Consider the following 13,304-nt stretch of genomic DNA (forward strand, 5'->3'; position numbering starts at 1 on the left):
GGTGTAGTAGACCTCACAGTGAAATGCTGAATACAACAGGTGTAGTAGACCTTACAGTGAAATGATGAATACAACAGGTGTAGTAGACCTTACAGTGAAATGATGAATACAACAGGTGTAGTAGACCTCACAGTGAAATGCTGAATACAACAGGTGTAGTAGACCTCACAGTGAAATGATGAATACAACAGGTGTAGTAGACCTCACAGTGAAATGCTGAATACAACAGGTGTAGTAGACCTCACAGTGAAATGCTGAATACAACAGGTGTAGTAGACCTTACAGTGAAATGCTGAATACAACAGGTGTAGTAGACCTTACAGTGAAATGCTGAATACAACAGGTGTAGTAGACCTTACAGTGAAATGCTGAATACAACAGGTGTAGTAGACCTTACAGTGAAATGCTGAATACAAGCCCTTAACTAACAATGTTAAAGAACAAGTGTTAAGTAAAAAACAATAAAAAATAAAAAATAAAAGTAACCAATAATCAAAATAACAATGTGGAGGCCATATACAAGGTATTACGGTACAGAGTCAATGTGGAGGCTATATACAGGGTATTACGGTACAGAGTCAATGTGGAGGCTATATACAGGGTATTACAGTACAGAGTCAATGTGGAGGCTATATACAGGGTATTACGGTACAGAGTCAATGTGGAGGCTATATACAGGTATTACGGTACAGTGTCAATGTGGAGGCTTTTTACAGGGTATTACGGTACAGAGTCAATGTGGAGGCTATATACAGGGTATTACGGTACAGAGTCAATGTGGAGGCTATATACAGATTATTACGGTACAGAGTCAATGTGGAGGCCATATACAGGGTATTACAGTACAGAGTCAATGTGGAGGCCATATACAGGGTATTACAGTAAGGTACAGAGTCAATGTGGAGGCTATATACAGGGTATTATGGTACTGAGTCAATGTGGAGGCTATATACAGTTTGGGTACCGGTACAGAGTCAATGTGGAGTCTATATACAGGGTATTACAGTACTGAGTCAATGTGGAGACTATATACAGGGTATTACGGTACAGAGTCAATGTGGAGGCTATATACAGGGGGTACCGGTACAGAGTCAATATACAAGGTGTAAACCTAACCTGAACCTACCTACTGTCTGTCTCTGTGTACCTGGGCCAATCTAACCTAACCTTAAACCTGACACTGTCTGTCTCTACGTGTATCCTAGTCGGCTGGGCCAATCTAAACCTAACCTAAACCTAAACCTGAAACCTACACTGTCTGTCTCTATGTGTATCCTAGTCGGCTGGGCCAATCTAAACCAAACCTAAACCTGAACCTGAACCTACTCTGACACTGTCTGTCTCTATGTGTATCCTAGTCGGCTGGGGCCTAAACCTGAACCTGAACCTACTCTGACACTGTCTGTCTCTATGTGTATCCTAGTCGGCTGGGCCAATCTAAACCTAACCTAAACCTGAACCTGAACCTACTCTGACACTGTCTGTCTCTATGTGTATCCTAGTCGGCTGGGCCATAAGATCCAGGGGTTCTGTGTGTATCCTAGGGATTCCAGGGGTTCGAGATCGTAGCCTCAACGGTGGTGAACTGCCTCAAGATAGATGAAGGTATGATGTTACAGAACAGAAGCACACTACAATAACTAATTACTAACCTCTTAGGTTGTGTTGTCCTGTCTTGGGATGGAACATTCTGGAAACTTTCCCCAAATTCCCAGGCTTTCCAGAAATACAGGTTGAAAGATTCCTGGATTTCAAAGAATCCTCTGACCAGGATTTCTGGAAAACCTGGGAAAGTTACTGGGACATTGCAACCCTCGTCCCACCCTATGATTCATTGTGTGTCAGGGATCACTCAGTCAGTATTGTGTTTCCTCCTCCTCCAGGCACGATTAGTATCGTGAGGGAAGGCTGCGTCCCGGCGGTGAAGGTCCGACAGATCTTTGAGAGGGTGAAGACCAGTATGTTGTGAGGAGGACCCTTCCCTCCGTCCCTCTATCCTCTCTTCCATCCAGCTCCCCTCCCCCATTCTCTCCCTCCATCCTCTGTTGACCAATGACGACACTCAGATCAGATACTGGACCCACCCACCTCAGTCCACCATCCAATGTGTCTCTCAAACATGTTGAGGAACAGTTGTTACATATTTATTCTGTATGTTGTCGATGTAATCATATATAAATATGTGCATTTTATATTCTATTTTAGGATTATAAGTATGTTTTGTTTTGTTCTGTATGATTTGATTATGTAAAATGAAGTGGTAACAGAAATTATACTCCAATGATGTAGTACTCTAAATGAGGGATTAATGAAGGATGATGTAGTACTCTAAATGAGGGATTAATGAAGGATGATGTAGTTCTCTAAATGAGGGATTAATGAAGGATGATGTAGTACTCTAAATGAGGGATTAATGAAGGATGATGTAGTACTCTAAATGAGGGATTAATGAAGGATGATGAAGGATGAGTACTCTAAATGATGTAGGATTAATGAAGGATGATGTAGTTCTCTAAATGAGGGATTAATGAAGGATGATGTAGTACTCTAAATGAGGGATTAATGAAGGATGATGTAGTTCTCTAAATGAGGGATTAATGAAGGATGATGTAGTACTCTAAATGAGGATTAATGAAGGATGATGTAGTACTCTAAATGAAGATGATGTAGTTTAATGAAGGATGATGTAGTACTCTAAATGAGGGATTAATGAAGGATGATGTAGTACTCTAAATGAGGGATTAATGAAGGATGATGTAGTTCTCTAAATGAGGGATTAATGAAGGATGGTGTAGTACTCTAAATGAGGGATGATGTAGTTCTCTAAATGAGTGATTAATGAAGGATGATGTAGTACTCTAAATGAGGGATTAATGAAGGATGATGTAGTACTCTAAATGAGGGATTAATGAAGGATGATGTAGTTCTCTAAATGAAGGATGATGTAGTTCTCTAAATGAGTGATTAATGAAGGATGATGTAGTACTCTAAATGAGGGATTAATGAAGGATGATGTAGTACTCTACATGAGGGATTAATGAAGGATGATGTAGTTCTCTAAATGAGGGATTAATGAAGGATGATGTAGTACTCTAAATGAGGGATTAATGAAGGATGATGTAGTACTCTAAATGAGGGATTAATGAAGGATGATGTAGTACTCTAAATGAGGGATTAATGAAGGATGATGTAGTACTCTACATGAGGGATTAATGAAGGATGATGTAGTTCTCTACATGAGGGATTGATGAAGGATGATGTAGTACTCTACATGAGGGATTAATGAAGGATGATGTAGTACTCTACATGAGGGATTAATGAAGGATGATGTGGTACTCTAAATGATGGATTAATGAAGGATGATGTAGTTCTCTAAATTAGGGATTAATGAAGGATGATGTAGTACTCTAAATGAGGGATTAATGAAGGATGATGTAGTACTCTAAATTAGGGATTAATGAAGGATGATGTAGTACTCTACATGAGGGATTAATGAAGGATGATGTAGTTCTCTACATGAGGGATTAATGAAGGATGATGTAGTACTCTACATGAGGGATTAATGAAGGATGATGTATGTGAATGTACAATGCTGCTGGGTATAAATTAATAATACATTATTGTGAAGTACTGTTTAACTGGGAATATATATATGGTTTAATATGGGAGATTGACGCAGGCCAAATGCATACATGCAAAATTGAAAAGCATGATTTGCTTTGGCAATTTACTGCAATAGATCCATGTACATAGTGAAGTTATACTTTTTAAAAAACTGTTGTAGATCCATGTATATAGTGAAGTTATACTTTCAGAATAAAACTCTAATTAAATATACTTATTTCTCCACTTTTGTTCTGCTCTGTAACCAACATTTCAGATCATCAAATCAAATGCTATTTTCCACATGTGCCAAATACAGCAGGGGTAGACTTTACCGTGAAATGCTGACTTACGAGCCCTTAACCAACAGTGAAGTTAAAAAGTAAGACACATATTTGCTAAATTAATAAGGAAAAAGGAAGACGATGAAAACAATAACGAGGCTATAAACAGGAAGTAGCAGGTAATAACATGGCTATAAACAGGAAGTACCAGGTAGTAACATGGCTATAAACAGGGAGTACCAGTTAATAACATGGCTATAAACAGGGAGTACCAGGTAATAACATGGCTATATACAGGGAGTACCAGGTAATAACATGTTTATATACAGGGAGTACCAGGTAATAACATGGTTATATACAGGGGTACCAGGTAATAACATGGCTATATACCAGGTAATAACATGGCTATATACTGGGAGTACCAGGTAATAACATGGCTATATACAGGGAGTACCAGGTAATAACATGGCTATATACAGGAAGTACCAGGTAATAACATGGCTATATACAGGGTACCAGTAATAACATATACAGGAAGTACCAGGTAATAACATGGCTATAAACAGGGAGGTAATAACATGGCTATATACAGGGAGTACCAGGTAATAACATGGTTATATACAGGAAGTACCAGGTATATACAATAACATGGCTATATACAGGGAGTATCAGGTAGTAACATGGTACCAGGTAATAACATGGTTAGTACCAGGTAATAACATGGTTATATACAGAAAGTACCAGGTAATAACATGGCTATATACAGGAAGTACCAGGTAATAACATGGCTATATACTGGGAGTACCAGGTAATAACATGGCTATATACTGGGAGTACCAGGTAATAACATGGCTATATACAGGAAGTACCAGGTAATAACATGGTTATATACAGGGAGTACCAGGTAGTTGAGGTAACATGTACCATATGTAGGGGTTAAAGTGTCTAGTCAATCAGGATAGATAATAAACAGAGTAACAGCAGCGTATGTGAAGAGTGTGTGTGAGTGTGGCGTCAATATGCAAGTGTGCTTGTTTTGCATGTGAGAGAATATATAGTGTAGTACGTGTCATTGTGTGGGTAGAGGCTAGTGAATGTGTGGGTAGAGACTAGTGAATGTGTGGGTAGAGACTTGTGAGTGTGTGGGTAGATTCTAGTCAGTGTGTGGGTAGATTCTAGTCAGTGTGTGGGTAGAGGCTAGTGAGTGTGTGGGTAGAGACTAGTGAGTGTGTGGGTAGAGTCTAGTGAGTGTGTGGGTAGAGACTAGTGAGTGTGTGGGTAGAGTCTAGTGAGTGTGTGGGTAGAGACTAGTGAGTGTGTGGGTAGAGTCTAGTGAGTGTGTGGGTAGAGACTAGTGAGTGTGTGGGTAGAGACTAGTGAGTGTGTGGGTAGAGACTAGTGAGTGTGTGGGTAGAGGCTAGTGAGTGTGTGGGTAGAGACTAGTGAGTGTGTGGGTAGAGGCTAGTGAGTGTGTGGGTAGAGACTAGTCATAGTCAGTGTGTGGGTAGAGACTAATGAGTGTGTGGGTAGAGACTAGTGAGTGTGTGGGTAGAGGCTAGTGAGTGTGTGGGTAGAGACTAGTCAGTGTGTGGGTAGAGGCTAGTGAGTGTGTGGGTAGAGACTAGTCAGTGTGTGGGTAGAGACTAGTGAGTGTGTGGGTAGAGACTAGTGACTAGTGTCAGTGTGTGGGTAGAGGCTAGTGAGTGTGTGGGTAGAGACTAGTGAGTGTGTGGGTAGATTCTAGTCAGTGTGTGGGTAGAGGCTAGTGAGTGTGTGGGTAGAGACTAGTGAGTGTGTGGGTAGATTCTAGTCAGTGTGTGGGTAGAGGCTAGTGAGTGTGTGGGTAGAGACTAGTGAGTGTGTGGGTAGAGTCTAGTGAGTGTGTGGGTAGAGACTAGTGAGTGTGTGGGGAGATTCTAGTCAGTGTGTGGGTAGATTCTAGTCAGTGTGTGGGTAGAGACTAGTGAGTGTGTGGGTAGATTCTAGTCAGTGTGTGGGTAGAGTCTAGTGAGTGTGTGGGTAGAGACTAGTGAGTGTGTGGGTAGATTCTAGTCAGTGTGTGGGTAGAGTCTAGTGAGTGTGTGGGTAGAGACTAGTGAGTGTGTGGGTAGATTCTAGTCAGTGTGTGGGTAGAGTCTAGTGAGTGTGTGGGTAGATTCTAGTCAGTGTGTGGGTAGAGTCTAGTGAGTGTGTGGGTAGAGACTAGTGAGTGTGTGGGTAGAGACTACTGAGTGTGTGGGTAGATTCTATTCAGTGTGTGGGTAGATTCTAGTCAGTGTGTGGGTAGAGGCTAGTGAGTGTGTGGGTAGATTCTAGTCAGTGTGTGGGTAGAGGCTAGTGAGTGTGTGGGTAGAGACTAGTGAGTGTGTGGGTAGAGTCTAGTGAGTGTGTGGGTAGAGACTAGTGAGTGTGTGGGTAGAGGCTAGTGAGTGTGTGGGTAGAGACTAGTGAGTGTGTGGGTAGAGTCTAGTGAGTGTGTGGGTAGATTCTAGTGAGTGTGTGCCAGCCCATGCTGCTGCTCAGTTTCAACTGACCTGAGCCCTAGGACCATGCCCCAGGATTACCTGACATGATGACTCCTTGCTGTCCCCAGCCACCCCACATAGCCTGGTTCCTCTTTAGGTTTCTTCCTAGGTTTTGGCCTTTCTAGGGAGTTTTCCTAGCCACCGTGCTTCTACACCTGCATTGCCTGCACTCCCCAATAAAGGAGTGGTTCTGCAGGTGGTGACCACAGACCACTTCAAATCAAATCAAATCAAATTTATTTATATAGCCCTTTGTACATCAGCTGATATCTCAAAGTGCCTAAAACCCCAAACAGCAAGCAATGCAGGTGTAGAAGCACGGTGGCTAGGAAAAACTCCTAGAAAGGCCAAAACCTAGGAAGAAACCTAAAGAGGAACCAGGCTATGTGGGGTGGCCAGTCCTCTTCTGGCTGTGCCGGTGGAGATTATAACAGAACATGGCCAAGATGTTCAAATGTTCATAAATGACCAGCAAGGTCCAATAATAAAAGGCAGAACAGTTGAAACTGGAGCAGCAGCACGGCCAGGTGGACTGGGGACAGCAAGGAGTCATCATGTCAGGTAGTCCTGAGGCATGGTCCTAGGGCTCAGGTCCTCCGAGAGAGAGAAAGAAGAAGAAAAAAGAGAGAATTAGAGAGTGAGCACACTTAAATTCACACAGGACACCGAATAGGACAGGAGAAGTACTCCAGATATAACAAACTGACCCTAGCCCCCGACACATAAACTACTGCAGCATAAATACTGGAGGCTGAGACAGGAGGGTCAGGAGACACTGTGGCCTCATCCGAGGACACCCCGGACAGGGCCAAACAGGAAGGATATAACCCCACCCACTTTGCCAAAGCACAGCCCCACACCACTAGAGGGATATCTTCAACCACCAACTTACCATCCTGAGACAAGGCCGAGTATAGCCCACAAAGATCTCCGCCACGGCACAACCCACTCAAGTGACCCCCCCCGGGACAGTATGAAAGAGCCCCAGTAAGCCAGTGACTCAGCCCCTGTAATAGGGTTAGAGGCAGAGAATCCCAGTGGAAAGAGGGGAACCGGCCAGGCAGAGACAGCAAGGGCAGTTCGTTGCTCCAGAGCCTTTCCGTTCACCTTCACACTCCTGGGCCAGACTACACTCAATCATATGACCCACTGAAGAGATGAGTCTTCAGCAAAGACTTAAAGGTTGAGACCGAGTTTGCGTCTCTTACATGGGTAGGCAGACCATTCCATAAAAATGGAGCTCTATAGGAGAAAGCCCTGCCTCCAGCTGTTTGCTTAGAAATTCTAGGGACAATTAGGAGGCCTGCGTCTTGTGACCGTAGCATACATGTAGGCATGTACAGCAGGACCAAATCAGAGAGATAGGTAGGAGCAAGCCCATGTAATGCTTTGTAGGTTAGCAGTAAAACCTTGAAATCAGCCCTTGCCTTGACAGGAAGCCAGTTTAGGGAGGCTAGCACTGGAGTAATATGATAACATTTTTGGTTCTAGTCAGGATTCTAGCAGCCGTATTTAGCACTAACTGAAGTTTATTTAGTGCTTTATCCGGGTAGCCGGAAAGTAGAGCATTGCAGTAGTCTAAGCTAGAAGTGACAAAAGCATGGATACATTTTTCTGCATCATTTTTGGACAGAAAGTTTCTGATTTTGCAATGTTACGTAGATGGAAAAAAGCTGTCCTTGAAATGGTCTTGATATGTTCTTCAAAAGAGATCAGGGTCCAGAGTAACGCCGAGGTCTTTCACATTTTTATTCGAGACGACTGTACAACCATTAAGATTAATTGTCAGATTCAACAGAAGATCTCTTTGTTTCTTGGGACCTAGAACAAGCATCTTTGTTTTGTCCGAGTTTAAAAGTAGAACGTTTGCAGCCATCCACTTCCTTATGTCTGAAACACATGCTTCTAGTGAGGGCAATTTTGGGGCTTCACCATCTTTCATTGAAATGTACAGCTGTGTGTCATCCGCATAGCAGTGAAAGTTAACATTATGTTTTGAATGACATCCCCAAGAGGTAAAATATATAGTGAAAACAATAGTGGTCCTAAAACGGAACCTTGAGGAACACAGAAATTTACAGTTGATTTGTCAGAAGACAAACCATTCACAGAGACAAACTGATATCTTTCCGACAAATAAGATCTAAACCAGGCCAGAACTTGTCCGTGTAGACCAATTTGGGTTTCCAATCTCTCCAAAAGAATGTGGTGATCGATGGTATCAAAAGCAGCACTAAGGTCTAGGAGCACGAGGACAGATGCAGAGCCTCGGTCTGATGCCATTAAAAGGTCATTTACCACCTTCACAAGTGCAGTCTCAGTGCTATGATGGGGTCTAAAACCAGACTGAAGCATTTTGTATACATTGTTTGTCTTCAGGAAGGCAGTGAGTTGCTGCGCAACAGCCTTTTCTACAATTTTTGAGAGGAATGGAAGATTCGATATAGGCCGATAGTTTTTTTATATTTTCTGGGTCAAGGTTTGGCTTTTTCAAGAGATGCTTTATTACTGCCACTTTTAGTGAGTTTGGTACACATCCGGTGGATAGAGAGCCATTTATTATGTTCAACATAGGAGGGCCAAGCACAGGAAGCAGCTCTTTCAGTAGTTTAGTTGGAATAGGGTCCAGTATGCAGCTTGAAGGTTTAGAGGCCATGATTATTTTCATCATTGTGTCAAGAGATATAGTACTAAAACACTTGAGCGTCTCTCTTGATCCTAGGTCCTGGCAGAGTTGTGCAGACTCAGGACAACTGAGCTTTGAAGGAATACGCAGATTTAAAGAGGAGTCCGTAATTTGCTTTCTAATAATCATGATCTTTTCCTCAAAGAAGTTCATGAATTTATCACTGCTGAAGTGAAAGCCATCCTCTCTTGGGAAATGCTGCTTTTTAGTTAGCTTTGGGACAGTATCAAAAAGGAATTTCGGATTGTTCTTATTTTCCTCAATTAAGTTAGAAAAATAGGATGATCGAGCATCAGTGAGGGCTCTTCGGTACTGCACGGTACTGTCTTTCCAAGCTAGTCAATTTTCTGGAAGCTTGCTTCAGAGCTCGGGTATTTTCTGTGTACCAGGGAGCTAGTTTCTTATGAGAAATGTTTTTAGTTTTTAGGGGTGCAACTGCATCTAGGGTATTGAGCAATGTTAAATTGAGTTCCTCAGTTAGGTGGTTAACTGATTTTTGTCCTCTGGCGTCCTTGGGTAGACAGAGGGAATCTGGAAGGACATCAAGGAATCTTTGTATTGTCTGTGAATTTATAGCACAACTTTGGATGTTCCTTGGTTGGGGTCTGAGCAGATTATTTGTTGCAATTGCAAACGTAATAAAATGGTGGTCCGATAGTCCAGGATTATGAGGAAAAACATTAAGATCCACAACATTTATTCCATGGGACAAAACTAGGTCCAGATTATGAGTGTGACAGTGAGTGGGTCCAGAGACATGTTGGACAAAACCCACTGAATCGATGATGGCTCCGAAATCCTTTTGGAGTGGGTCTGTGGACTTTTCCATGTGAATATTAAAGTCACCAAAGATTAGAATATTATCTGCTATGACTACAAGGTCCGATAGGAATTCAGGGAACTCAACGAGGAACGCTGTATATGGCCCAGGAGGCCTGTAAACAGTAGCTATAAAAAGTGATTGAGTAGGCTGCATAGATTTCATGACTAGCAGCACCAAAAGACGAAAACATCATTTTTTTTTTGTAAATTGAAATTTGCTATTGTAAATGTTAGCAACACCTCCGCCTTTGCGGGATGCACGGGGGATATGTTCACTAGTGTAGCCAGGAGGTGAGGCCTCATTTAACACAGTAAATTCATCAGGCTTAAGCCATGTTTCAGTCAGGCCAATTACATCAAGATTATGATCAGTGATTAGTTCATTGACTATAATTGCCTTTGAAGTAAGGGAACTAACATTAAGTAGCCCTATTTTGAGATGTGAGGTATCATGATCTCTTTCAATAATGACAGGAATGGAGGAGGTCTTTATCCTAGTGAGATGGCTAAGGCGAACACCGCCATGTTTAGTTTTGCCCAACCTAGGTCGAGGCACAGACACAGTCTCAATGGGGATAGCTGAGCTGACTACACTGACTGTGCTAGTGGCAGACTCCACTATGCTGGCAGGCTGGCTAACAGCCTGCTGCCTGGCCTGCACCCTATTTCATTGTGGAGCTAGAGGAGTTAGAGCCCTGTCTATGTTGGTAGATAAGATGAGAGCACCCCTCCAGCTAGGATGGAGTCCGTCACTCCTCAGCAGGTCAGGCTTGGTCCTGTTTGTGAGTGAGTCCCAGAAAGAGGGCCAATTATCTACAAATTCTATCTTTTGGGAGGGGCAGAAAACAGTCAGTGTGTGGGTAGAGACTAGTCCGTTGTTTTCCACAGCAGAGTCACACCACAGTCACTGTGGTTTTACACAGCAGAATCACACCACAGTCAGGGTGGGTTTTACACAGCAGAGTTACTTCACAGTCAGGGTCAGGGTGGTTTTCCACAGCAGAGTCACTCCACAGTTAGGGTGGTTTTACACAGCAGAGACATGCCAGTTAGTTAGTCTTGTGGCTTGGGGGTAGAAGCTGTTTAGAAGCCTCTTGGACCTAGACTTGGCGCTCCGGCTTGCCAGGAATGGGTGGAGATTACAACAGTGTTTAGAGATAACAGGTGGTGGTGAGGACCAAAAGGCCTCCAGCAGGTAACAAGGTTTAGCTGGAAATCATCCAAGAGGAAGTCATTTACTCATTGGACTCCCCCCCTCCTCTTCCTCCTCCTCCCTCCTACCTGCCCCCCATTGTGAAGGAGCTAACAGGTGATGGAGAAGTAAAAGCCATAAGGACTCAATGTGGATACCAAATCATTACCTAGGGTATGGCCATGAGGAAGTTTCAGAGGACAAATCAACAGCCCTGTCACGTCAGTAGACAGGCTGAGAGGTTGTCTTTTCTCTCTCTCATAGCGTTCCATTTCCTTGAACTCACCACTCCAACTTTCAGGTTGACAATCACGTACATTAGAGGGGGGAGGGGGGGTCTGCTGTTTATGAGGTGTGACTCAATCTCCGGTCTTCATTCATAAATGAGTATTAGGTGGCCTTTATATATCTGATATATTGCAACCCCTTCATATAGACTATGATTGAAACCTATGGTAGATTGTATTACAGTGAGTTATACATCTGTTGTTTTCTGTCAGTTGCTGTTCACACATATCACCACTAAGATGAAAAGTTCAGAGATGTTCGGTCCTTCAGGATATAGATACTGTTCAACAGCATAGGCCTACTCATTGCTCATACAATAGGCTCTCATGCCATTAATGAAAAGCTGATTTGTTTTCTCGGTGAGATGATTATTATTACAGTCAAGCCATCAGGGTATATTTTGTTCTATCGTCTTTTCTTTCCCTCGAGGAAACATGATGGAACAAGAGAATGGAAACAGTTCTTAGGTGTTGTTATGACACAATCTCTGTTTAATCCTACTTCATCTCATTGTTATCCATGCAGGTCAAAGAAACAAAGGCTCAGGAAGATAGCTGGATGCCAGGTAAATCAAGGAAATTAAATATTGACGGTAAACTGTACAATAGACCGTGTTGACCAGAGAATGAGGAAACACTGACAATAGATTGTTTCTCAGAAACTATTACACTCTTTTACTGTAAATACACACCTTTGGACTGGTACTATAAATAAATCAACTCTATATGGCAAATTATTAAGGAGCTAGCGGCCAACAATACCTTATATGAGTCTTTAAAGCATTAAAGAGCAACTGAACCAAAAAAAACAACTTCTCTGGTTTAAAACCATGTCTGAACCTTAAAAGATTTTGCAGAATATGACTAAGATGTTACAGAACATGACTAAGATGTTACTGAACATGACTAAGATGTTACTGAACATGACTAAGATTACTAAGATGTTACAGAACATGACTAAACCTTTAAGATGTTACAGAACATTACTAAGATGTTACAGAACATGGCTAAACCTTTAAGATGTTACAGAACATGACTAGATGTTACAGAACATGACTAAACCTTTAGATGTTACAGAACATGACTAAGATGTTACTGAACATGCCTAAGATGTTACTGAACATGACAAGATGTCACAGAACATTACTAAGATGTTACTGAACATGGCTAAACCTTTAAGATGTTACAGAACATTACTAAGATGTTACAGAACATGGCTAAACCTTTAAGATGTTACAGAACATGACTAGATGTTAAGAACATGACTAGATGTTACAGAACATGACTAAGATGTTACTGAACATGACTAGATGTCACAGAACATTACTGAACTTTAAGATGTTACAGAACATGACTAAGATGTTACAGAACTTTAAGATGTTACTGAACATGACTAAGATGTTACAGAACATGACTAAGCCTTTAAGATGTTACAGAACATGACTAGATGTTACTGAACATGACTAAACCTTTAAGATGTTACAGAACATGACTAAGATGTTACAGAACATGACTAAACCTTTAAGATGTTACAGAACATGACTAAACCTGTAAGATGTTACTGAACATGACTAAACCTTTAAGATGTTACTGAACATGACTAAGATGTTACAGAACATGACTAAGATGTTACAGAACATGACTAAGATGTTACAGAACATGACTAAGATGTTACAGAGTATGACTAAGATGTTACAGAACATGACAAAGATGTTACAGAACATGACTAAGATGTTACAGAACATGACTAAGATGTTACAGAACATGACTAAACCTTGAAGATGTTACAGAACATGACTAAGATGTTACAGAACATGACTAAACCTTTAAGATGTTACAGAACATGACTAAGATGTTACAGAACATGTCTAAACCTTTAAGATGTTACAGAACATGACTAAGCCT

This window comes from Oncorhynchus tshawytscha, linkage group LG08 (genome assembly GCF_018296145.1).
Source record: "Oncorhynchus tshawytscha isolate Ot180627B linkage group LG08, Otsh_v2.0, whole genome shotgun sequence".
In the NCBI taxonomy this organism is placed as follows: domain Eukaryota; kingdom Metazoa; phylum Chordata; class Actinopteri; order Salmoniformes; family Salmonidae; genus Oncorhynchus; species Oncorhynchus tshawytscha.